The sequence below is a fragment of the Miniopterus schreibersii genome, assembly GCF_964146895.1.
Source record: "Miniopterus schreibersii genome assembly, chromosome: 15".
NCBI lineage: Eukaryota > Metazoa > Chordata > Mammalia > Chiroptera > Miniopteridae > Miniopterus > Miniopterus schreibersii.
In genome coordinates, this window is record NC_138115.1 from 10,488,492 (window position 1) to 10,516,168 (window position 27,677).

The following is a 27,677-nucleotide window of genomic DNA, read 5'->3' on the forward strand; positions in this document are numbered from 1 at the left end:
AGGTGCTCAATAACATCTGCTACCTCAAACAGAATCAAGCAAGCACATCAATCTAACTTTTTGGAGAACTGAGGACTCTTCTCCTCCTACTTCCCGTTTTGTTTTGTTTGTTTGTTTTTTAAATAGGGCAGTTATGGAGTTCCATTGTGGCTTTAAATATGTTAGGTAATAGCCCGCGGCCGGGCGTGGCTCAGCGGCTGGACCAAGGATCCTAGGCGATCGGGGTTCAATTCCCGGTCAGGGTACATGCCCGGGTTGCGGGCTCGATCAATGACTCTCTCATCATTGATGTTTCCATCTCTCTCTCTCCCTCTCCTTTCCTCTCTCTGAAATCAATAAAGATATATTTAAAAAATATATATATGTTAGGCAATAGTAAAATTCAAAAATGAGAGAGAGGGAGGGTGGCGATCAATGCCCAGATCTTCATACTCAAGCCAACTCGTACGCGTCTCTCTCGGAGATGCTCTATCGGTTTTTCTCTTGCAAACCATGTTTCTTTTTCCTATGAGATGTAGTTGACATAAAAACATTATATCACACTGGCATTATATTCAGGTGTACAACAAATGCAAAATGATCACTACACTATGTCTAGTTAACATCCATCACCACATGTGTCCTGTGATGAGAACTTTTAAGATATACTTTCTTAACAAATTTCAAATATCCAACACAGTATTATTAACTATAGTTACCATGTTGGACATCACATCCCTGGGACTTATTTATTTTATGTGTTAGTTTGTAACTGTCAGTTATGGGTTTTTTTTCTTTAAAAGACCCTGAACATCTTAACATAGAGAATTTTCATTCTACTTGCTCCAACTCTCCCATCCAAGTGTTGTTCAGAGTTCCATATTTCAAAAGGAGAACATGTAGGGAAACATTTTCTACTCGATCTCATGCCTAATGCAGAGTTTGCCCTCATTAATAGAGCTGAATTACAGTAGCATGTATAATGTAGTATCCTCACTTTACAAACTGAAATATCACAATGAGAGCCCAATATTGTAATGTCTCAATCTGGTATTTTATCCCACGGGAACATTCAGGTTCTTGGTTATTTACCAAAAAACTCTAAGCCAGAGTTTTAGAAAGAACCATGGTCGAGCTGTAAATCCACAGAAATCCCAGTTACATCAGAAAGCACAAAGAGCTGGCTGACATGCGGGGTGACTTTTGTTTTACACATGACAACTTTTAACTTTTTAGACTCCAAAATATGAGGGGCCCTAAGAAAGTTTTCTCTGCAAAGCATTCACACCGTATTGGGGGAAATTCTAAGACCTCAAACACAATAATTAAGCCACAGGAAGAGTTTTTTATCATAGACATAGAACTTTTTTCCCCCCACCGGTCTATCCTGGACCCATTTCAGCCTGGAGACGGACATGTTCTCAATTGTATCATGTTATCACTGAAGCTAACTAAGCATTGTCTTACCCGGCCTAATTCTTATGGTTTTACAATATTTCTACTTTAGCCACCCCCAAGCTGGGGCAAGCCCACTCTGTAGAGGGCTGGATTCAATGAATACAAAGGAAACAAAAAAATATCAGTAAGAAGGTCTTTTCTAAGGTTTTACTTAATTATTTCTCAAAGAACTAAGTAATAATTTTCAAATGACAACAAAAACTGGACCATGACAAATTCCTGCACATAATGAAAACTTGTACTAGGGCAAATGAATGCAGTGGGGTTGCCAGTGATTTTAAACACAGTGCCTCCCAAGGCTAGTTCCCTTCTGGAAAGTTTCTGCTTCATGTCGCAGAGGTTAATGAGTTAGCGGGTCTCCTCTGGGTCTAGCTTTGGAGTCTGACCGTATGGGAAGCCGAGATAAGCAAATAAAAAGATGTGGCGCTGATCAATAATGGGGCAGGTAACGCCATTCTGAACACAGATTACAAGTCTGCCATGCTCCGTAATACAATTTAAACAAATATTACAAAATGGACTCCTACCAGGCAAAGAGCTCTTAAGAATAACTTAGGTATGTCTGACAGGCATAGTGACATTTTCAGAGCCCTAGGAACTAGTTAATTCCCTAACATCTTTAGATGGCCTCTTGCATCCTGAAAAAATTGACAAATTTTCAAAAAGAACCTGGTTTAAAAAGTAAGTCAATCCCCTCCTGTGTCTTCCCAAGTTTTGGAACATTAGCCACTGACCTACAGACTGAGTCCCAACGCAATTCAATTCAGAGAATTTCCTGTATTCCATGCCGGGTGTTGGCTTTTCAACACCTTCCAGAGAGGCTTTTATGTATGAAACAGGTATTTATCCCCATGAAAGAGACAAGGAGACTGCTATGGTCTAAATGTTTAGTGTCCCCCAAAATTCGTATGTTGAAATCCTAACCTTTAAGGTGATGGTATTAGGAGTTAGGAGGTAGGGCCTTGGGAGGTGATTAAGTCATGAGGGTGGGGCTCTCAGGATTGGGGTAAGTGCCCTAATAAAAAAGATCCCACAGAGCTAACTTGCCCCTTCCACCATATGAGAAGACAACCAGAAGGCACCGTCTATGAACCAGAAAATGGCCCTCACCAAACATCAAGACTGCCAGCACTCTGAGCTTGGACTCCCTAGCCTCCAGACCTGAGACATAAATTTATCTGTCGGACACCCAGTTTACAGTATTTTTGTTACCAGTAGCCTGAAGGGGCTAAAACAAAGACTTAAGCTCAAATGGGTTGAATAAAGTTGTTCAAGGTCAACCAGTGAGTCAAAATTTTCACAGAAGTCTAGGTCAGCTGGACGCCCTATCAAGTGGCCTCTTGGGCAAAAAGACCAGGCCCCCCTCACTGCACTCGCTGACAGCACACCTTCCAGCCTTTGGGACTTCTCAGTCCCATCTGCCACCTCCTTGCTGCCCTACTAGTTGTCCACAATGCCAGGATATGCCACAATCCCTTCTCAATCTATGCCAGCCTGTCTTGGATACAACTGATTTTTTGTGGCAATGGAGGTCACATGCCTCAAAAAGTAATGTGTGCCCCAGAGAACATTAAGATAAACCTGTGTGATGTGATTCCAAGCAGGGAATTACGTGTGTGCTTCAAACGAGAAGCAAAAAGCAAAACATTTCTTCATTCAATAATACATCGTAGGCACTGGGTCCCATAGTCAACTTACACGAACGCTCTACCTGAAACAGACAGAACTGTAACCAACGGTACGGGTAAGTCTGTGAAGAGCAGAGAGGAAGGGCGGGAGGAGCTGCTCCTACAGCCCGCGGGGGCCCGGGGTGTGCCCATGCGGCCATCGCTGCCGCAGGCGCTGTGCTGCACCCAGCCCCACCGAAACCGGCGCCCGGGCCTCCCCGCGGCTTGCAGTCGGCCCTGCCCCCAGTGCTGGGACTCGGTGAGTAACGCGTGCCATCTCGAGCCCCAGCCACAATAGCTACCCGTCAACCCCGCAGCAAATGAGGCGCCGAAAAACCTCTGCCCGAAGCCGATCCTGGAGAGGGCGGCCGGCATCCTTCACTCACGAGCACCTCGAGGGAGGAACCGATGATAAAAACGCACAGCGCGGGCTTTACCTCCAGCTGCCGGGCCCCAGCTGCCGGCGCGATGCACGCTGGGAAAGCGGCAGAGGGCGCGATGCACGCTGGGAACAGGGCACCAGGCCCAAGATGGCAGCCGCAGGATCCGCAAATGCGGGGAAAAACTCCGGTCACATCCCGGTGACGAAGATGACTCACGGACGGCAAGGGCTTATTGTTCCTGACAACCCTCCCTACGGTGAGAGGGCTTCAGAGCTGAAACCGTCTTTCCAGCCGCGTGCCCATTCCAACCACCAAAGACCGCATTTCAAACGCAGCTCTGTCACCGCAACATAGGGGAAAGGGGCGGGTGTGTCCGCCAGGAATTCGTGCTGGAAACTGGAGGTCGGCAGCCAAACCGGGCCAAGCGGCCCAGCCCCTCGTGGCACGCGGTGAACGACCCCCGGCCCGCGCTGGCTTCGGGCTGACCCGCCTGAAGAATAGTCTACGGGCCGTAAAAGATCCTGTGAGAGCGCCGGCGCGTCTGCGGAGAAACGCGGAGCAAAGCGGCCTGCGGGCCGACGTCCGCCGTGACGCCCGGGGAGCGTGAGCGGGCCCCGAGCGGCGCACGCACACCCGCCGCGGGCCCGGGGCGGGCGCTGTTACTAACCTCCAGTCTCCTTAATCAGAAGTGGTCTTAGGTAACCTGTCCAGCAAGGATTAACGTTTTAGGGTGTTCTTTAAAAAAAAAACACAAAAAAACAGAATAAGTATAAAGCATTTGTATATTAACTAAAGCTCAGCATAATAAGCGAGCCTAAAAAACGAGGCCACTGTGGATTTAATACATAGTAACGAGGCCTCCCGTGAATGAGGCGCGAGCCAAGAGCCTTGTTACAACCCATAGCAATTTCAGATTAAAAGGGGCTTGTGAGGTGGAGTGAATCTTCCTAATAAATGACAGCCTAGTGCAACATACTTTTATTAGCCCACAATAAATACCATCTCTTGAAAATATCAAAGAATCACATTTGTTGTGATTTTACTCGAATCACTTTCAATAACTTCTCGAAGTATCTACAATGTTCATTCAGCAGAGGCTAATGCTCACAAAGTGACCTTATAAAGAACACCATAAAACCAATGAAAGGCTTGCACATTTCCTCTAAGTCTGTAAAACTCACATACTTTCTTTGACAAAAGAAACTCATTTCTTGCCCCCCCACCCCCAAACTTGATGTTAAGCCATTGTGTTGTAAGGAGCCATCCCCCGTTGCCATTTGCTTTCCATAAAAATGGGCCTGTCCATTTCTATTTCGAAGCTGTTGCAGAAGAGCAGGAAGAAGAATGAAAATGTGGAGTGCTGTTTTCAAGTGCTACGCTTTGTGGAGTAATACCGTCCACACTCAGTTTCCTTCTCTGCAGCTCTCTCCCATTTTCATGTGTTTACCTTCATCTGCAATTTTTTCCCTCTAACAAAAGAAATTGTTAAGAATGTCCTGAGGCAGAGGTGAGTCCTATAAATGTTTTCATATCCACTATAACACTGAGAATGAGGCAAATACTTGCACCCTCAATGTGTGAGATGAAGGTTAAATAAACCGTATTTATAAGTTTAGGGAAATATAATTATTTTTCTTTCCCTACCTTTCTGAACCACACATATGGATGAGAATGGTCTTATGCAACGGTGAGCAAAGAGTAAAGAGCCAGATAGTAAATATTTTAGGCTTGGCTGACAACCCCTCAACTGTTACGACCACTCAACTCTGCTATTGTAGCAAGAACAGCCACAGACAGTAAGTCAACAAACAGCATGGCTGTGCTCCAATAAAACATTTACAAAAGTAGGCACTGGGCCAGATGTTTGTCCATGGGCTCTGGTTTAAGAACCATTGGGTCTCAGGATCAGGCAGCCACTTATTAGCTGGGTAATTCTAGGCAAGTCATTTTAACCTTTTGCTTCAGTGTCCTTGTCCAGAAAATGCAGAGGGAGGTGCGGGCATAATGGAACCCATTGCACAGGAGAAGCAAGTGAATTCCCATTGTTCTGTTCTCAAGTGAATTAATATGGGAACAGTAGCTGGCACATTTTAAGTACCACAAAGTTTGCAATAAGTATTATTTTTAATACGACTAATGTCAGTATCTCAGAACCAGTACCAATATACATATTTTTATTTCTAGTATACTTATGTCAAAGATGCCAAACATTCTAGTTAAAGTTATAAAGAAATTTTCTCTCCATCCCTGTGTCAATGTCTACGCATGTCAGAAACAAATTTTAAAAGAGATTTATAGAAGTTAAAATGTCAAATCAAAAACATAACCTATGCAATCCAAATTTAGCTTGTTGGAAGCACATTTAAGTTTTGAACTTATTCCTAAGCTTTTTGTGGTTCTCTTAGGATCTGAGTTCTTTTATGAGTGTCAGGACACCACTGCTCTCTTGTTTTCAATGTCCATCCTAAGGCAACTGATGCTGATTCTAGGGCAACAGGAAGGAGCAGATAGCTGAGCCTAAGTTTCAGAAACAACACCTTTTAAATCATTAATTCAATAAATGGGTAAGAAAAGGGAGGGAAAGTCAATACCATTATATAATTTATTTATTAAGGAAAAGATAATATTAAATTGAAGTCATTCATTCCAAGTACTGTTCCACACCATTTCTGATCAAACAAGAAACCTGACATCAGGCTTCATTAAGTACCTTTCTAACAGTGGTCAGGGGCAAAATTTGGAGACATCCTTGGTATCACAAGTAGGGGGCTGGGGTGCTACTGGCATCTAGGGATATAAATCAGCAATGTTGCTAAACATCCTACAGTGCACAGGGCAGTCCCCCACAACAAAGAATTACCCAGCCCCAAGCAGCAATAGTGCTGAGATGGAGAAACCCTGCCTTAGACCTAGAGAAACCCAGTAACAGTAAAACCACCTGCCAGGCCCACTGTGTTTATCATCTCGTTTCACCTACAAACAACTCTCTAAAGCTGGTTTTCCTTCTGTCCGCTGACGACAAAAAAAGATGGCACAGGGAGGTCCGGCTGCCTGCTCTAGGCCCCACGGCCTCAAAGAACTGAACACAGTCTTGTTGGGTTTAACACACAGGCTTCCCAGAAGTGGAAATTATTTGGCAAATGAAGACTGGTAGGTTTAACTTAAAGAAAATAAGATATCCCTGTCTCTGAGCTACTATCAAAAGAGAGTCCCGTCTCCGTTGAGCCAAGAAGTAATTCAGACAGATAGCAGGAGAGGAGAAATCTCATCACCTTCACACCAGTAAGGAGCCTTCCTGGCTTCGCAGCAGTGCCCTTGATCTTGACCAGCCAACATAAGAGGAACAGGGGTTTTTATCGAGCACCTGGGAGTTTATTACACTCTGTAGCTCTTTCTCCTTTATAGGATTTTCTGCCTAAATTCTACAGCCACCAGCATTCTGGAGAGGTTAACATCATTCTTTATTTACCAAGTAACACAGCCACCTATCTCTGGTTCCCAGTGTAATTAGCCATTTTCTTTGCCAAAAAAAAAAAAGTAAAGCTTTAAGAGCTAGGCTTCTAGTTCTTCCTAAAATAATCCTTTTTTCTTTTTTAAATTAAATTTATTGGGGTGACATTGGTTAATAAGATCATAGTAGGTTTCAAGTGTACATTTCTATGATACATGATTTATATGTTACATTGTGTGCCCACCATCCAAAGTCAAATCATAATCTTATTTTATTTCATTTTCAGGACTTCTCAAATTCACATGCAAAATTACCACTGAAAGAATTTCATGTGCGCACTTCATTTTTTGAAAAATAGTGTCTTTCCTTTATATGTATAGATATATATAGGGAAGTATTTATTGCAAAAGGCAAGACAAGCTCTTCTAGGTCTCAGGTTCTGAAAAGTGGAAAAGCAGAAGCTCATGTGGTCACGAGGTCCCAACCTACTACACAAGATTTCCTTTCCCCAGAATCTCACCCCACCCAACAACAGCACAATTCGAAAACAGCAGAACAAAACCTGATCTCAAATATGAACTCCCTCGTGAGAGTCTCCATTCAAACAGGAGTCAGATTAATAGTAGCACTAAAATTTATCAGAAAACTGTATTTGTCTAACACAAAAATAGAGTATGCCCAATTGGTTAAAGTTCACATAACCCTTTAGACAGAAAATTCCTACTCAGTAGCTTCCCATAGTGCCCCTTTTAAGCCCCAAACTATCGTTCATAAGTATTATTTACAGCACAAAGATAGAATTGCTTTGAATGAATATCCAGATCTACACTAGGTCCCTTTATTGAAACAATCTCAATGAAAAGAAAAATAATCTGAAAAGCTCTTGCACCGAAAATTACAAGAAGAGAAGGGATGGTCATCAGTATCAAGGTCTCTGCCACCCCGATACCCCACGGGTGAGTCCTAGGAATGTGGCTTCCTGCCGGATAACTATGACTCACCATTGCAACATTATCATCTTGGAAAGGAGAGGGGTGTGACATCAGCTTGACAATAAGAGGCATGTAGAGTGGGAACTTGGAGAAAATCCACTTAATACATATGATCCAGAAATGAAGCCTAATCCAACAGTTCACTTTCTGAATTCATCACTGACAATTTAGAAACTGAACTTCCCAGACCAATTCTACCAAAACAGAAAGTGCAACATGACCGAAATCTCATATTTATTCCCTGACCAAGACAATCGGGATTAATTCTAAGGATTCTGAGAAATAGGTGCCCCCCTCTTGTACACCAGACAATTTAGCATGTGCTTTAAACACACTATCTCCAAGCTTTACACTAACCTTGTAAAATGGAGGTTATTTATCCCCATTATACAGAGCAGGATACTGAGGCTCAAAAATCGCATGATGTTCACTCATTCCCTCATTCACTCAACAAGTATCTACTGAGAGCCTTCCATGTTCCACAACAACAGGCACTTGGAAGTGAATGACAGACACATCTCAGCCTTTGTGGAGACTACAATCTCTAAGCGGCAAAGTTGGATTTCAAACCCAAATGTGAGTGTAATGCCAATGCCTTTGCTCTTCCCAATGGTTTTGAAAACTAAACAACTGAGTCACAGTGAAAGCTACTCAACTTGGAGATGAGTCAGAAGCAATTTTCTGCATTCTACAGCTACATCACCTACAGTCCTCTAAGATGAGGAGACATCAGATCTTCAGAACTCAGGTTTATTCACCACAAATCTAGACTTAAGAGGTAAGTTTAGAATTGGTTTCTACTGGTGGGTCTGCTAACCGATCTAGTAAATGGGTCAGCTACACAGAAGTGTGAAAATCACACTTGATGAGGCATGAGGCCTAATACTTATTAAAATTGAAATTATCAATATTTGAAAAGAAACTGTAAGAAACTGGTTTTGCTGATGCAGTGTTCCTAAATCATTATTCTCTTTTCCACAATCACATTTCAAAACTTGTCTCATAGGTGCTGGGTTTTTATGTGTCTAGGGCTGTATTTTTTATATAAGAATGTTAATATCTATGCAAAAAATTAATATCTTTCCTTTTACTAACTCTCTAAAAAGGAAAAAAAAACTAGGTGATTTACAAAGTCCTTTATCCATGGCTAAATAAAGAGGGTAGAATTTATAAACAAAAATGAAACAAACTTATTATTTAATTTCTAGTGTTTCTGATATTTATTGCATGATAAAATGCCTCAGGCTAGAAAGTCATTCACCAAAGATGCCATAATTCTAAGAAATAGTCAGTTGAATAAATGTTTACATATTTTAAGCTCCCTCAGGCAGCCAGATAAATAAGATATACACAAGCACAAGAAAGAGCATGAAATAACATATTCACCAAAGTCAAGATTTGCTACTTCTCCATCAGAAATAACTTTTCTTTAAAAAACAGGAAAAGCCTGGTCAGAGTGGCTCCATTGGTTGGAGTGCTGCCCTGTGCACCGAAAGGCTATTGGTTCGATTCCCAGTCAGGGCACACACCTTGGTTGCAGGTTCAATTCCTGGTCGGGGCAGGTACAGAAGGCAACCAATCAATGTTTCTGTCTCACATCAATGTTTCTCTCTCTCTTTCACATGCCCTCAGGTGAGAAATAAATAAATAAATAAATAAACAAACAAACAAATAAAAAAGAAATAAAAAGGCAACTTCCATTTAAAAAAAAAAAATACCTAAGACCAGACTTCAGCGGAGTCTCAGCAATCAGTAAGGCCAGCCACCTCCTTCTTAAAACGGGGAGGGGGCAATATTCAAACCTGTTCAATGGATTAAGGTTTCCTATGTCCAATAACCAACACTACCGTCAACACCCGGACACTGTGCTGTACTGAACCCAACGCTGCTCTGGAGACACCCTCTACATCGAGCCCTTAACCCTCCTGGCGGCAGCATGAGGCAGGTATGGCTGTGCTCCCATCTCAGTGAAGAGGAAACCAGGCTCAGGGAAGTTAATAACGTTACCACGCATCAGTTACTTGAACACTCGGCAATTCAGCTTCAGCGCCCACACTTTTTTTTTTTTTGGTAGTTAAAAAGAGTTTTATTTTTAGAGATGCCACCTTTGGAATTTAAAATAAATGGTATATTCATTAGCGACACTGTTTTTCAATACAGGTAGTTTTAAAAACACTTCTCTGAAATGTTTTTCATTTAAAAAAATATTTTAATAATTCTAAAAATGATTTTGGGAAGCGTGGAGAAGAACAAAGGAGGAAAATCATTTCAGGGTCTCTGGTTAGTGCTTTTTGTCCAGTCCACTAAGGTAAGTAAAGGTTCATGAGGAAAATGTTTTAGGAAACAAAGGTGATGAAAATAACATTCAACCTGAGATACCACCATCCAGGAAAAAGGCAGATTGAGAAAACAGCTTGGAAAACCAAAAATAATATCATCAAATTATATGCATTAGATCCTGCTCTTAGCAGCAGAAACACCCACTATATGCAACATAAAAATAATTCATATCATTTGTTCCACACCTGTCATTTGCCAGAAACTGTGCTAGGTGCTTTACAATCATGATTTCTAATTCCAAAAACCATTCTTAGGTAGATGTTTAAAGCTGTTTTTTGAAACAGAAGAAAATGAAACTCATTAAAGCCTAATAATTCATCTAAAGCATCACAGAGCTGGTAGGTATTAGAACTAGGGTTAAAATCTAAGTTTTCTTCCACACCACACAGCACTTACCATAAGGAAAATTAGAATAAATAGCTTTTAATATTTTATCCAAATTTCATTTGTAAAATCCTAGACATGGCCTACTATTCTCATACTGCAACATCTATCTTGCATTGTATTAATAAGAAAACCTGTTGTGTTCTTATCATGAGTTTGGAAAACAGTGTCATCACAGATAACAATAAGCTATCTTGTCAATTCCAATGATTTAGAACCTTTTCCTGAAAATAAGAAGCCGTTCTGATTGAAATATAAAATACGATATTCTATTTAGTAACAAATACAAAACTCCATTTTTGACCCATTTCTGCGTAATAAGAATCCAGTCTGCATTTTTCCATAATAGAGAAAATATTAAACTAAGAAGTCCCCGGAGAGGTCACAGTGTTGACACAATTGAACATGATGGTGGAGCCTACACAGACACAGGAAACAAAGCTGGGCCCTTCCACACAGCCTTAAGTCCTTGCTATGATTTCTTTTAAGTCAGTGTGTCTTCATGTCGCACATATTCCCCAATGACTGCTTGACGAAACACCACAATCACCATGGGGTCTGCTTTCCTGCAGTCCTGTGTAGACTTTGCCACCACCCCAAAACCCGACGGGACGCCTGCCATGGAGCACAGGCCCACTCCTGGTACCGAGAAGTACTTTCAGCGATTCGACCCAGTCCAGGTTTCAACCCATGGTTCCCATACAGGGGGGACTGCTCTGCTCCAGGCTTTATCCACACTTTGTACTGGGCATAAGGCAAAAGGTAATCCAGATGTGCAAGCGGAATTTATGGGTCTTGGTGAATTTCGCAAAGCAGGTCCCCGGCGACACCAGCTTATCACCGGAGCCTGACGTCGGCGGCCACCTTCAGTCTCTTTTCACTCACGTAGTACCCCCGGGCGCTGTGCAGCCTGAAACAGGGGGCGCCGTCCGGCCTGCCGACCAGCAGCTGAAGGTTCTCCCCGATGTATTTTGCCATCTTCTCGAACATGACATGGGTCTCCTCTTCGGTCAAAGCCGGCATTTCCCTGCTGCTGGGATACCGCATTCTAGTGCCTCAGGTGCCGGAAGCGGAAGTCAGCCGCCGGAAGCGGAAGCCGCAGGCCCACACGTTTGCCCGCCCTTCCGTACTGCTGCTCACACCCAGTACACATAAGGCCCCCCTCGGAGAGCGCTTGGGAGGCTTTGGCTCAGAACGACCGCCTGCGGAGAAACTGACTACGCAGCATCTCTGCCTTCGGAACGCGTTTCACCTGCGTTGAAAACCCCAAAGCAATCTTGCCAGGCAGGCTAACATTCCTCTACTAAAATGTTCCAGAATGTCTTTCTCTCGCATACTATGTTCATGGTTTCTGCCACAGCCACATGCCCCCTACACCCTAATCGACTCTTATTTTAAAAATCAACTCAGTTCTTCCAATTCAATGAACTTGTTTTTAAAGGAAACTTTACATTAAATGTAAAATGAAAAAATTGGTATCATCTAGTTTAGGTAAACAGATCCCCCCAATAATAAGTGGATCATTACACGTTCCCGCTGGAAACACACGACTTCAGGATCCATCTCAACACACGTGTTGTAAGCAGCCTCTGCCTCTCAGTCACCACCGACACCAAAATGAAATCTACTGGCCACACCACGTGGAATCTCAACTTCTCTCTGGACAGAGGAGGAGCTTGACACTGAAAAGTTTTGGGTTTTTTTAAACGTCTATCCGCCTAAGCTTTTTAGAGTAGCGAATGCTAAAAATCAGGACCCAGCCCTCTCTTTTCTGACTCTCCTTCATGCCTGAATAAAGCATCTGCAAAGGCTTTGTCACTCTGAGAAGCATGCACAGCCCTGGCCAGGTAGTTCAGTTGGTTAGAGCGTCACCAATGACTGCATAAGTAAGTGGAATAATAAATCAATGTTTGTCTGCCTCTCTCTCCCCCTTGAAATCAGTATATTTAAACAAACAAAAAAACCAGGAAGCATACACAGCACCATCAAAACACCCTCCTCTCCGCTGAAACACAATGCAATCTCCTTCAAGAGCTACCGAAAATTGAACTCAAAAATACTCAATTGAACAGCACTGTTTGGACTTGCACAATCATAGCCTTTGTCAACGAAAGAAAAAATACATTTTATAGGCCTATACGAAACCCCAAGATCATCTATTCAAATTGACAGTTGTGGAGCTAAAAAAATAAAACAACCAGCATCCTGTCTTTGATGTTCATCAAGGGCCAGGCCTTGGGCATTGTCAGAGAAAGGGGAACAGGGAAAGGGGCAGAGGCAGGAGAAAACACAGCAGAGCTCATGCTCCTGAGTAGAGGGCTGTCAGCAACAATTCCCAAAGACATCCCCCAAAGCCAGCCACAGAACAAATGTTTAATTTTTGGTCTAAAAAGACTCAGAAGTTAAGTGCGAAGGGCACAGTGGGCAGAATCCATGATGTCTACAATACATCTACTGAGTTCCTACTCGGAGACCTTTTCTTGGAAGCAGCAAAGAAATACGGTCCAAGGGGCAAAAGATAATGACCACAAGCCTCTAGCAAACGTATTGCTTCATTCTGCAAATACTTCATCTCTTAGGTGCTGGGTGCTGGGATAAAACAGTGACAAAAAAAGAATCAACTTCCTGACTCTCAAAGAATTAGTATCGTAGGTTGGGAAATAAAAAGCAAAACAAAAACTTACCTCAGTATAAGAGATAGAAGGAAAACAGTATCTGAAAGCACAAATGTGGTGAGGGTGACGTGGGGCAAATAAAGCCAGGGTGGCTCAGGTTGACATTTGACCCCTATTTTAGAGACGGAGAAATAAATTTAAATTTTCATCCAACTTTGCTAATGTCGCACAAAATAGTTAATGTCAGAGCTAGTACCTGAACCCTTAACGACCTTACTGTAGGGCCAATCTAAGCGCTTGATCCTGACGGTACATTGCCCCCTCTAACTCCTGCATCTGCTCCTGAGACCTCACCTACTCACTCTCCTGGGGCACCCCCTTGTCAGGGCCACATGGACTCACAATGTCCACTGGCAATTCAGAGGCACTGATACCTGCTTGGTCCGGGCTGGAACACTCCTGTTCTGAAGCCCCTGAAAGTCTGGTCCTCCTTCCATCCCACCCCAGGGCCTGAAACTCTTGTATTTCCCAAACATCTTCATGGAGCTCTCTGTCCATGGGGTGAGCACGCAGTGTGTGCCCTGGAAAGCACAGTGACCGCTGTGTAAATGCACACTCACCAAGAGCAGCAAGGCCAGGACAAATGGACCCCAGCTGCTCAGCAGCCCACTTTCCAACAAGCAAAGCACACACATCTTCCCAGCTGATGGCTGTTATCAATCAACTTAATGACAAAGACGGCACAGCGCTCTCAGCAGCCCCATGAACAGCACTCTTTCAAAGGGAAAATCCAAATGCTCCTTGTGAATAACTGCTTTAAAGCCTCTGATGTTCATTTCATTTTTAATTTAATAATTTCATTGTGAGCTAGGAAAGTTGGAGGGATGGGGCGCAGTACATACAGGAAGCATGAGAGTACAATGAATCCCAAGAAAATAAGTCAAAGGCATATGCAATGAGTTAGCTACAAGCACATGCATACTACAGTGAAAGCTCCATGTGGGCAGGGATCTGTTTTGTTCACCATTCTATCCTCAGGGACTGGGAACAGGGGTGCCTGGAATACAGTAGGTGTGAATAGTACCCAGGCAGTAAATAAGAATTCTTTACAATAGCAAAAAATAAAAACAAAGGCTATGAGACCAGAAAGCAAACATCAAGAAACTAAGGAAATCTAAGGAAAAATAAGATGGAAATGCCTCAAAAAATTAAAAAATAGAACTGCCATACAACCAGCAATTCCACTTGTGGGTATTTATCCGTAAAAAACAAAAGCACTAATTCAAAAAGGTATATGCACCCCTGTGTTCATTGTAGCATTACTAGTAATGGCCAAGACAAGGAAGCAACCTGATGTCCATCAACAGATCAACGGATATAGGTGTGGTACATACTCACAATGGAGAGTCTTTCAGCAATAAAACAGAAATCTTGCCATTCACAACAACCTGGATAAACCTACATGCTCAGTGAAATAAATCAGAGAAAAACAAACACCATATGATCTCACTTACACATGGAATCTGAAAGCAACAAAACAAATGGATAAACGAAACAAAACAGAAGCAGACTCATAGATACAAGGAACGAGCTGATGACTGACAAAGGGGGTGTGGACAGAGGAATGGAGATTTTAAAGAAAAGAAACTAAGGAAAACGATTTCAATATTCAAGAATTTTGGACAAGACTCAGCCAACCCATCTCCTACTTTGTGGGACAGTCAGCTCTTAGTCGCATGTAAACTGTGGGCTATAGAAGCATTTCAACTCTACATTTGCTAATAAAGAAGACTAAGGCCATTTCTGTGTCACCTCAACTTTTGCATCAGGTAAGAGATGCTCAAGAAACACAAACTCAAAAGGAAGAAAACCGTTTCATGAAATAAATGATACCAATACTTAAAAGTGAAATAGCCAAATTATGCAACTATGCATTAGCACATAGCAACCTGAATATACCTTCGACAGAAACAACTGCATATAACTAACGTTCCTTCTCTTTTTTTTTTAGCCTCACCTGAGGATATTTTTTCCATCGATTGTTTTTATTCCCAGAGTGAAAGGGAGGGATTGGGGTGGAGGGGTGGGGGGGCGGGGGCGGACACTGGACATCAATTGGCTGCCTCTGGCATGAGCCCCAACCCCGGCTGGGGATCAAACCCGCAACCGTTGGGGCTCCAACCTGCAACCAAGGTACATGCCCTTGACCAGGAATCGAACCTGTGACCTTTTGGTCAATGGGCCAACACTCTAACCACTGAGACAAACAGGCCAGGGCTGACATTCCTTCTTGACTGAGGTGTTTCAGCAACAAAATTCGTTCAATCTATATTTTTAAGCACCTACTACGTGCCAGCACTGTTCCAGGACCGTATAAGAATAACTAAAACTAATACAGTTCCTGTTGATCTCACTTTAATCTACAGAGTAATGGAAAACAATGAACAGAACAACAAATGAATGAAAATGTAACTTGCAAATGTAGCTGAATGTTGGGAAAGCAATAATCAGTAATAAAATGAAGATAAATGGGAGAGAGAAAAAATACCTATTCCCTGTTACTGAGATGCAGTGCTGTGCCCATGTGCAACTCTGGACCTACCTGGCATGGGACAAATACTCAACCATCGCACTTTCAGGATGACTCACTAAGCGACCAGCGTCCCTTCTGCCCACATCGTGACCAGCTGATAACAAAGCATGAGGAACCCTCCATGAAGTCACTAGCAGGAAGTTTAAACCATGCAAGAACCCCGGATAGCCCTGGCCGGTTGGTTGGCATCGTCCCCGTGCACCGAAAGGTTGCTGGTTAGATCTGGATCAGGGCACATGCCTGGGTTGCAGGCTCGATCGCGGGCAGGGGGCATGCAGGAGGCAGCCCACAGAAGTTTCGCTCTCACGTTGATGTTTCTCTTTCTCTCTCCCTCTCCTTTCCTCTCTCTAAAAATCAATTTTAAAATCTTTAAAACAAACAAACAAAAGAACAGGATAGAATGGTGAACAGACCAGAAAGATATTATAAATGTATACCCATCTAACAACCAAACCCCAAAATACATGAGGCAAGAACTACAGAAGTCGACCTGCATCTATCCCCTAAGTGTGCTAAAGACCTGAGATCACATGTCAAGTTCCTGGCGGGCACCTAGCGGGTGCTCAGAGTGACTCAAAGGGCTCTCAAAGGTGGGGTGGCAAAAAGAGCAGTCTCCATTCTCGAGTGAGCACCGCTTCCTAGACCCCATGCCAAATGCTGCTCACACACCAGATCCACTTCTCAAAACAACTCTCTGCGGCACAGAAGGAAAGTGAAGTCCAAAGATATCAGCAACTTGCCAAGGCCCAAGACTTAGGAAGGGCACACAGCCTCACCCCCTTTACGCCCCCTCCCGCACCGCACCCCGCTTCCCATGAGGCCAGCCGTGAAAAACATGACGAGAAAGACACCATTCTGTCAAATTCTCTGTGTAACAGATTAAATTCCTTAATTAGCCTTACATGTTCCCAGTCAACAAAGCTCACACATGCTGTTTCTAGGAGATTCTGGGCCCGTGCTGATTTCACTAGAAACTGGGAGCCGTCTGAGCCAAGGTTAACTCTAATTTAGAGGCAAGCAGATTCTAGAGTTTCCCTCTCATAGAGGCTGGCTCCTTACGCTGGGAAGAGGTTGCCTGGATGAGCAAGGAAAGTTGGAGCAAAAGGAGACAACATACACAACAGCAGGGCACCGTGATTCCCAGCAAAACAACCCAGACATTCACAATGACAGGGCTACCAGGCTGGAGCTGGGCTGTGAGGTCCTCGAGCACAGGGCTCTGCTCTGCTCACCTGCTCTATCCTGGCTACCAGAAACCGGAGCGTTTGAAACACAACACATCATAAAGAAGTATTTGAAGAGTAAATCAAAGCATTAAAAAATGGAAAGAAATGAAATGTGCAACATCGAAACAATAGAAAAATAGACATTGGTCAATTAATAGAGGGCTGCTATTGCAGTTGTTAAAAAAATTATGTGGAATAGCAGACAATAGGCACTGTCCATTATGAACCAGGATGGAAAAGGGGCCTTAAAGGAATGGGAAATGCTCACAATATAAAGTGAAAAAGTAGACTGCGGAACATCATGGACAGCGGTATCCTTTCTGTCCCTGGACGGATGCCCTGTCTTTCCTATATACAGTAAGTATAGATTAAAAAAACCTACAAGGATGGAGAGCAAAACGTCAAGTCACAGCTATCTCGAGATTATGAGATGATTTTCCCACCTTTTTTAACTTTTACCTTTCAATTACAGTTTACATTTAATATTATTTTATATTGGTTTCAGGTATAGAGCACAGTGGTGGACAGTCATACACTTTACAGAGTGATTCCCCCCAATAAATCTCATACCCATCTGGCACATACATGGTTATTACAATATTATTGACTGTATTCCCTATGCTGTTCTTTACATCCCAATGACTATTCTGTAACTACCGATTTGTACTGCTCAATCCCTTCACCTTTGTAACAAGCCCCACAGCCCCCTACCCTCTGGCCTCCATCAGTCTGTTCTCTTTTAGATTATGAGATGAAATTTTTATGTTCTTTCTTTTTTTGTTTATAAGTTTCTTTTTCATATAAGTTTCAGGTGCAAGATACTACATTTCGGCAATCTATCAGGGGTTTTTGTTGTTGTTGCTTGGAGAGAGAGAGAGAAAGGGGGGGGGGGAGAGAGAAACATTGATGTGAGAGAGAAACATCAATCAGTTGCCTCCCACACACCCCCCGACCTGATATCTAACCTGCAACCTGGGTATGTGCCCGGACTGGGAGCTGAACCTGCGAGTCTCCGGTACACAGGACAACACTACAACCAACTGAGCACGTGGCTCAGTCCTTTTAAAAACTGCCTTTTCCCTATCTTACATGTATTCATAAAATATTCCACAACAAATAGGAATTTGTTGGTTGACATAATTTCTACCTCGGTGACATCCAGCCGTTGTATTGTAAATCTCCCTTCCTTTGACAAGGAGATTCTGCCGCCAGCCAAAGACGCTTCTGACCCTTTACCCGGTGACAAACAGCTGGCAGTCACTTTAGAAGAGTGGTTCTCATCTGGGCTGGGGTGAGGAGTGGAGGAATTTGTCCTCCAGAAAACATTTGGCAATGTTGGAGATACTTCGGGTTGTCCCAACTGAGGCAGGGTGCTAGTGGGATCTACTGAGCAGAGGTCAGGGAGGCTGCTGAAGCCCCTACAATGCACAGGACAGCCCCCGAAACACCAGTAGTGCCTTAGAGCATCAGAATGAAAAGCATACTGTGGGGAGCCGCAAAGCCTAAACTAAATATAAATAATAGAAGAAGAATTAACAGTCCTTAAAATGTTTTCAGAAGCACAGAGATGGGGAACATTTGTTCTTCCGAGGACCCCCTAACCCTAGCACTGTGCATGCATGGCACAGAGCAGCAGCTTAGCAAGTGTCACGTCCAGCAGGGAACTCGGAGCTAAACCAGGGAGGAAATTCCGACTGCAGAGTCAGGCAGAGATAAAGCTGAAGATCAGCCCTGCCAATGGCTAACACTTGGCACCTGCAAAAATGAAGTTTATAGTGCTATTTATTTAATTATGGTATGACTGACACAGGACAATGTATATGAGCCTTTTAACACTGTCCAAGACACACCAGAGCCACAGTATTAGGAGGTGGCCTGCTAAGTACAATGTATACATTCAAAAAACTCCCAACGTGTTGGTAGGTACATGGCAACTGTTCAGCGTCAAGCTCACTGCCAGTGAAGCCAGGGAAGGTCAAGACCCGTGTGGACCAGTTACCATCTTCTGGAGAAAGCTGTGTCCCATGAACTAAGCCTAGTCCTCCAGCCTCATCAGGCCTGTTCAGGACACGCTAGGGCCAGTCAACTGGTAACTGCATGCGCATATAAATAAGCAGCTAGTACCATCTACCACCAATACTTTTGTCAAAGTTCTATAAAAAGATCAACAATATGACAAAGTATAAACAATTTTTTTAAAGTAAAAATCCAAAGGGGTAATACCTCTGCTGAGAGTGGAAATCAGTACACAAGAACTTAATCAACTTAAACCCTACCAAGACACCAGATGGTCTGTTAAGTATTTTGGGATTTTTATCTTATAGCCAACACATCCATCTGGTAGCATATAGAAATTATGTTTTTCTTTTTAAAAAAATGAGACAGAGAATGTCCAAATACACCCGTGTAACTGAGGTTGATGAACAGGGTTCTAAAAGTGCAGGCGATGCAGAAAGAAATATCAATGTTCACACCGATAAATGTGTAATTTGTGTGAGCCATTAGTCAACAGAATCATATAAACTTTTTACTAGACAACTCCACAGCGGAAAATATAGGTTCAAGTTGCTGAATCATTGTTCAGATGTAAAGAGGATTCCTAAAAGTTTTATTGGTAGTTAAAATTAGTTTACAACACAAAGTAAACAAGAAAAGCAAGCCATAAAGCCCCTTCCAGACCTCACATCCGACAAAGCCGTGCATTTGCAAATCAAGAGTTAAAACAACACAAAGCAGTTGCAATGACTGCATTAAGAAATCCCCAAATAAAACTCGACTGTGCATTCGATGATGAAATGTTTATTTAAGCTGAATGAATGTTCACAGTACTGCTCAGAAACATTTATTCCGCAGAAAAGAACACTGCCGGCTGGAAGCGCATGGACTCCAACCCAAATTTCTTCCTCTCTCAGTCGCCGCCCCCAGGTTCACGGTCTCCCCCGTGAGAACTGCAGATGCATCCAAGGGCTGGCTAACTATTGCATCCTATTAATTCAGGTGCCAAATTTGCCTGCTCCTGGCCAGGCCTCAATCATTCCTCAGCCCTCTTTTGGCTGCTTCTCAGCAGTTTTGTGCAGAACTCTCCACTCTGCTCTTCACACATGAGTCTCACTCCGCAAAAATCTTGTATGGCACAGCCCCGCTCGTGTTCCCAGGTACGTGGCCGTTTCCCTAAGACTCTGCTGGCGCCCGAAGATTTGGGGCTACGGTACATGCAGCCCCCACCCTTGGCTTCCTCCATTCAGCTGCGGAACTCTCCAGCATCAAAAGATCATTTCTCAACAGCAGTGCACAGCTCTGTTTTTCATACTTTCACTGGGTAGCACTTCATTTCCACAGGGAAAAACAAAATTACAGGCGTTGTAATCCCTGGTGCTTAGAGGGTTTATTTCCCTTTCGGTTAAAAAAGAGAAGCAAAGACATTAAGAAATGGAGAGAAACCAGAGATGCCCCTTATTAAGCCCAGTAGGAAAGCCCAGAGCCCTGTTTATTAGGACCTTCAGGCTACTATTTCTAAAGAGTGTTCTTTATTCATAGTCGGGCCTGACAAGGCCTAACAGGGAATGCTGGCTAAAATAACCGGCTTAGGGACATGAAGCAGGATGCAAACCCAAGCCCAGACTCTCCCAATTACAAGCTGTCACCAGCCATATGATCTTTAGCCAAAAAAAAAGTGTAAAACTTTCTTAAGTGTCACTTTACTCACATAGAATATAGGACCATCTACTTCTGAGACAAAGATACAAGCAAAGAACTTTGCACTACACTTAACATAATAAAAAGCCTTGTTGTTATTCTGGTCAAGCCCCCAAAGTGACACTGGTTTCTTTTAAACTCGCATCTGAGTGCTCCCTGCACAGCACTACACTGTAAGGAACCCGCGTGCGTTTCTCAACTTGTGGGCTTGCTGAGGCAGTTCCAGGGCGACATCCTTTATTTTCTCGTTTAAATAAATAATTGCTTCAGCCAAGATCAGAATGTTCAAAGCGGAGATTCACTACCCAGTCCCGCCCCACATCCCACCACCAACCATTCCTCCTCTTCTCATTTGGAGTCTGAAATCCACAAAGAGCGCAGGAAACATTCTCTTGGGAAACATTCGAGCAATGCGCCATTCCTCCTCCAAGGGTAATGCAACCTAATAGGGAGCCTAATGGGATGATTTCTACCCCCTCTCTTTGGAAGCGTATTCCAGATGGCGGCCAAGTGAGTGTGTCAGGAGTGTGTGTTCTGCAGCAGAAAGCCTAGGAGGTGCAGGCATTCCCTTGGTACATTAGCCTGGGTTCACCCCAATCACACACCATTTAGCTACTGGCACAAAATGAAATGCTTTTTGTCTCAGGACAGAATAATTGAGGTATTTCAAGATGTGTATTCCAGAAGAAAATGTCTCTCATACTGCAAGAAGTTGGGAGTATTTCATTCTTTCCCCGGATCCTCGCTAGCTGCCCCGTTTTCTTCTTGTGGAGACCATGTGTACCTGCATAGGGGTAGGCTAAGTGTCTTATAGCTGCATCCTTGGAGCCTAGGACTATGCCTGACACATATGATGGCATTCAAGGATGGGAAGGATGGGTTCCTTGGAGATGTCAGAGAATCTTTAGTGGTTAGTTGCTGTGGAGTTTAGCTAAGATTCAGTATGAGGGCCTGGCCATGGAAAAAGGCTGGCGTGGGTAACAAACCTACTGCTACATGCATCTGTTGGGATTATTTTAATCTCAGAAAGTCTTCATACGCAGTGTGTTCCATTATACCCTACAACAGTTTCCTTTACTACTTCCACTGTTAGAATATTCTCAGGTGACATGCCCAGGATAGGTTTAGTCAAACATTGAGCTCCCCATACAAAAAACACACAACAACAACAAGCCATGATCAGAACCGGGATACTTGATAAGGGAGCACCTCAAGGCGTCCAGTGCATACAGTGGCATTTAAAAGGCAGTCTAGCAGGGCGGCTAACAGCGCTAGCTCCAAAGACAGTCCGAGTGTGAACTGCTATAGCATCTTAAAGACCTGGATGAACTTGAAAAGTTAATTCCACACTTTGTGGCTCAGTTTCCCTCTCTACAGAAATAATGGTACTGACCCTCCTTTGGGGAGTTATCAGGATTAAATTAGATAGTATGGTGTTTGGTATATCTGGCATATGGGAGAACTGCAATTACTGCTTAAGGAAAATTAACCCCCATTATGGTTTGAATGAGAGTAAAATGAAAGGCAGGAAGAACTGTTCAAAAACTACCATCCCAAGTCATCTGTGCCTAAGTTAAGAAAAATAGTTTGGCAGATGAACAAAAAAGTGCACTTACCACATGACCCAGCAATTGCACTCTTGGGCATACATCTCAGAAAAATGAAAACTCAGGTTCACTCAGAAACTCATGAATATTCATAGAAGTTTTATGTGTAAAAGCCCAAGACTGGAAAAACCCAGATGTCCTTCCACAGATGAATGGTCAAGCAACTACATCCATACCACAGAATACTACTTAGCAAAGAAAAGGTGCCAACAACTTGGATGAGTCAGGGGAATTATGCTGAGCGAAGAAAGCCCAAAAAGTTACATACCGCGTGATTGCAATCATAAACACCCTTGAAATGACAACGGATCAGTGAGAACCGGGGGTAAAGGAGGGAGAGGGCTCACTGTGGCTATAAAGGGGGAGCACATGGGATCTTTGTGGTGATGAAACAGTCCTGTATCTTGATTATGGTGGTGGTTACATGAATTGACATGTATGATAAAAATGCATATCACTACACACACACAACACACATATAATTGAGTGCATGTAAAACTGGTGAAATCTGAATAAAGTTTGTGAACTTGACAGTGCCAGTTTCCTGGTTTTGATATGGTCCTACAGAATGCACCACTGTGGGAGACTGGTTAAGGAGGCCACAGCACCCCCATTGGAAAAAAAATCTTTCAAATGGAAGTATTTCCAGATGTGAAATTCCAAGAAGAGTTTTGAACAAAGAGGCTAAAGTTCAGTCAAGAATTAAGTGATCTACAGCAGATAATCAGGAGTAAGCCATATTACCCCAAAAGAGCTGCCCCTTCTTTAGAGGTAGGTGCAGCCCCTACCTGTGTCTATATAAAGCAGGTGGGGTTTTATGGCCCCTACTCACAGTAATGTAGGACTAAGGAGTCTGGAAGTAGGAATGAGTATCCTAGAGGCAAGCAAAATAAACATACTCTGCCTGAGTCAAGAAAAACTATTTATTGAAAAGTATTAGGTAGCTCAGCTTCCAGGATCACTAGGTAGGAGAGATCAGAGCCAAAACCACATATTGTCTATGGCTGCTCTCACAATGTAAAAGCAGAGTTGAGCAATTCCAAAAGAAGACTGCATGACCCACAGAGCCTGTACAATTTTCTATTGGGCCTTTTACAGAAAAAATTTTGCCAGCACCTGGCTAGATAACCAAGTTCAGGAACCAGACCAGGTTAGGCACTGAAAGCCTTCCACTACCACCACTGTCCTTATCAACAGGAAGTTGCAGCCACTGCCAAAAAGGCTTTTCCTCTGTCCCTGTGTCTTTGCAAAACTAGCAACAGATCCAAAGTCTGGCACAGATGAACGTGACTGATGGAGTCCAGGTCATATGCCCCAGGAACTAGCTGCAAGGGAGGCTGGAAACCTGAACATCAGACAGACTGCCTCCACCAGGACTCACAGAGCAGAAAGGCCCAACCCAGAAAGGTGGTTCAGACAGCAGGGAGCCAAACACAACATAGAAGGGACATGTGGAGTGTGGACAAAGCCATCAACCACAACCCAACTGGATAGTTTTTATTTTCTGTGGTTCAACCCAAACACTGGTTTTTCTGCCAACTTAACCAAAAAGAGGTGTTAATCGTTGTCAATATTTGCTAAGCCTGGGGTTCTATTTGTTTACTTTCATCTTCAGTTTTCCCTTATATCTTTGATACTATATTTTTATCCCTGGTCTGGAAATGCTTCAATACTTTTAAATGCTCTTAGTTTGGTAGAAGAAAATGCAATACTCAAGCTCAGGATCCTCTTCAATTGTGTGCATTTATGAAGCTAATTTTAAAAGACAAAGCAAGCCTGGCAGCCCTAATGCTCTAACAACTTCCTAGCAGAAAATGGATTCTGTCAACCATAAAGCAACGCCACCTTCTCTCCTTGGATTGACTTGAAGACAAATGAGTATCTTGCCTGTTCAAAGCAGGAGGCAAAAAGTTCCAGCAATCTAAAGCTTACAAGTAATGAGAGATAAAAAGGAGGGAAAGGGGGGTATTTTCAATCATTATCTCATTCAAAATATCCCTTTTGATTTTATATAGTTCCATAAATCTTGGATATCATGGATCATTCCTAGCATGCTGACTTGCACCCAGGATTTCCAACTCCAAGATTTTTTATAGTTTAAGAAGGACAGCCCAGCCGGCGTGGCTCAGTGGTTGAGCGTTGACCCATGAACCGGGAGGTCACAGTTCGATTCCCAGTCAGGGCACATGCCAGAGCTGCAGGCTCGATCCCTGGTGGGGGGTGTGCAGGAGGCAGCCGATCGATGACTTTCTCTCATCGTTGATGTTTCTACCTTCCTCTCCCTCTCCCTTCCCCTCTCTGAAATCAATATTAAAAAAAAACAACACAGATTAAAAAAAAAAAAAGGCCAAACTATTACCAACTGAGAGAGAGTTTGAACAATTGGGGTGAAAGGCATGGGGTGAGGGGGGTGGGGTGGGCATATCCATAGTGCTGAAGCTAAATCTTGCAAGATCCAAGTTCAAGGCCCACCAAAAGCAGTCATCTCACAAAAACCCACTGGGCTTTAGAACCACTATTGAATTCCCTTCCGCAGCTTTTAGTTCTTCCCTGGATTACATAGTTCACTTAGTTCTATCCCCTAAATGAAGGCCAACCCCTTCTTTGGAAATAGTATTCCACCCCCTTCTTTGGAAATAGTACAAGGAATTTCTACCTTACAGCAAGTCACATCGGTTTCACAGAAAGGTTTCACAATGCACAAAAAATAAAACCGAGACTTGTGGGAGACAATGTTTGAAATCTAACGCTCAAAAGTTAACTTCAGCACATCTGCCACGAATGATTTTCCAGAGCTGAACAGAGGCCTGGCACAGAAGGTGACACCTCTTTATCAGCTCCAAGAACTCCAGGGCATGTAATTAGCACCCAATTAGTAATTAATAACTTAATATCCACACATCTGCTGAAACTCTGTAGGTGCGCAGTATGATTTAAATGTGATTGTGATCATTTCTGTCAGAGTAGGTGCTATATACATATGGATTTGATTCCACAGAGCCCAAAACGGAAAAATCAGAAGCCTAATCTGTTCCTTTTTCTAGAGGGTGTGAATGGTCAACTCAGAAAAAAAGGGCACCCTAGTTTACCTGAAAGAGTTAATTAAACTTACCTATTAGAGTACACATACTGACCAGGTAACAAGCATTTGCTGACTGCCTATTAATGCAATCACTGTGCTAGATTAGATAGATGCCTTAAAATGCTGCTAAGAAGGCTAGCATATCAAAAATTATTATTTATAAAGCCATTATTACATACCAGGAACTGCTGAATCGCTTTAAACACACGTATTACTTCATTTATTATATTATTTACTCCTCGCGGCCACCCTGTGAGGTAGATCCAGTTACTATTCACCATTTCACAAATGGTGAAACTGAGACACAAGTTCATGTAATTTGCCAAAGATCACAAAACTGCATGTAGCACAGTTTTCAAACACGGTTCTGTCCACAGTACAGCCTTTGCTTTTAACCAGTAAACTGGAGTTAACAGCTTTCCTCTAAGGCTTTGTACATCGGTGGGCTGTAAGACTAAGGAGGGGTCCCGAGTACCTCCGTTAGCGGGGCTACCCTCACAGGGCCTGGGCGCGAGTCTCGTTTTCATCATTAACACTGACTTCAGATGAGCTGCTTCATCTCCGCATCATATTGTTTCTCATTTTAAGAGCAGAACTCGTATTTCTGTTATCTGTAGGCACAGAGAGACCTCTCCCAATACCCCCTACCTACTCACCTCCAAAATCAAACAACTCAGTCTGTAGTTCCTGAAAGTTCTCTTACCCAGAGATGGGACATGTGCAGGCCTTGTGTGGAATTTGCAAACACAATGTCACGCCCATCCCGGGGAGGATGGCTCCAGGGCTCCAGGGCGTCACCACCCTCGGGAAGGAAAGGGGCAAGGGATGGAGAGGTGGGGGAGCAGAGCCCAGCCTCCTGCTACAAATGCAGTCTCTAGACAACCCTAGCAGGTGGCTGCACCCAACTCTGCCAGCCCAAAGCATTTTAAAACACTACTAAGGACAATATTAAGTTATTTTCCCAGACGTGCATAGAACACGAACACTCACAGTCATCTTCTATTGAATTTGCAGTGGTCTCTGCTTACAAGGAAATTTTTACCTTCAGACTAATAAATGTCAAGAGCATAGGGTGGGATCACCATGTTTAGCTTGATGAAAATGTTACACAGTCATTGTATTTTACAGATGCTACATGGCCACACCTAAGGTATAAAGATGGCAACTTTACTATATCTATGTATTTAATATATCTATAAGCAAAAGCTACCTAAAATATTGGAGATGGGTATTTCCTTGGCACTTCCAAGGAATTTATTTAAAGAAAGAAGGATATGTGTTAAGATTCAGTGAGCAGGATTTTCATCTTGGCACTCATCATAAGATCCAAAGTTGTAAGCACCCATGTATTTAACAATACGGAAATAGGTAAATAAAACCACAGTGCAAGCATTAAATCAAACATTTCTCTACTGTCAATTCTAAAAGTTTCAGAAGAGTATTTAATGGCCTAGGACACATGCAAAATAAACAGTTCCATGAGAAGAGCAGATTACAACAGACTACAATATATTCATTTTCATCCCAAAAAAACCTGACCTATATATGTACACACATATAAACAGGTATTCAAGGTAACTAACTCAAAGAAAAACTTAGCTTACCCGTACTTACTGTAATGAACATATGTGGCTTTTATATTAGAAAAGGCTTTTTCAGAGATACCTTCCCATAGCTCCCCTTTTTGTTTCTAATTATGGAAAATTTCTAACAAATATTAAAATAAACAGAAGCCCTACCCCTACCCACTCACTGCCCAGGGCCAGTATTACTTCACAATGCCCACCCACATTCTCTCCTTGTACGTTATTTGAAACCAATCTTAATTACATTATTTCATCCATAAATATTTCAAAATACAGGATTCTTTTTAAAAAAACCCATAAAACTATCATCACTCTTATGAAAAGTTTAAATGGTTCCCTAATACTGTCCTATTTCCAATCAGGGTTAAATTTTCCAAACTGAATCAGGATTAAAACACAGTTCATACAGAGATTGGCTGGCAGGTCTTTTAAAATCTTTAATCTATAGGTTTTCCTCCCCATTTCTCTTTATTTCCCACTTGCAATTTTTCCATTAAAAACTCCAGATCTTTGGCCAGTCTGGTATTTGCCTACTATATTCCTATGGTGCTATTTTTACCAAGTTTTTCACTCCTTTGTAATTACTGAAAATTGGTTCTTAGACACTTGAAGAGACTC

General features: G+C 42.8%; 1 protein-coding gene and 1 pseudogene across 5 annotated transcripts in view; both read right to left on the reverse strand.

The window, feature by feature from the left end:
• The window catches only part of PTPRG (protein tyrosine phosphatase receptor type G), a 640,558-nt gene that overhangs the window by 544,721 nt on the left and 68,160 nt on the right, over positions 1 to 27,677 (reverse strand). The window lies entirely within an intron of this gene.
• Positions 11,139 to 11,677, reverse strand: LOC308567866 (60S ribosome subunit biogenesis protein NIP7 homolog pseudogene; annotated as a pseudogene). The gene has a single exon. The product of its transcript is annotated as a 60S ribosome subunit biogenesis protein NIP7 homolog pseudogene (transcript).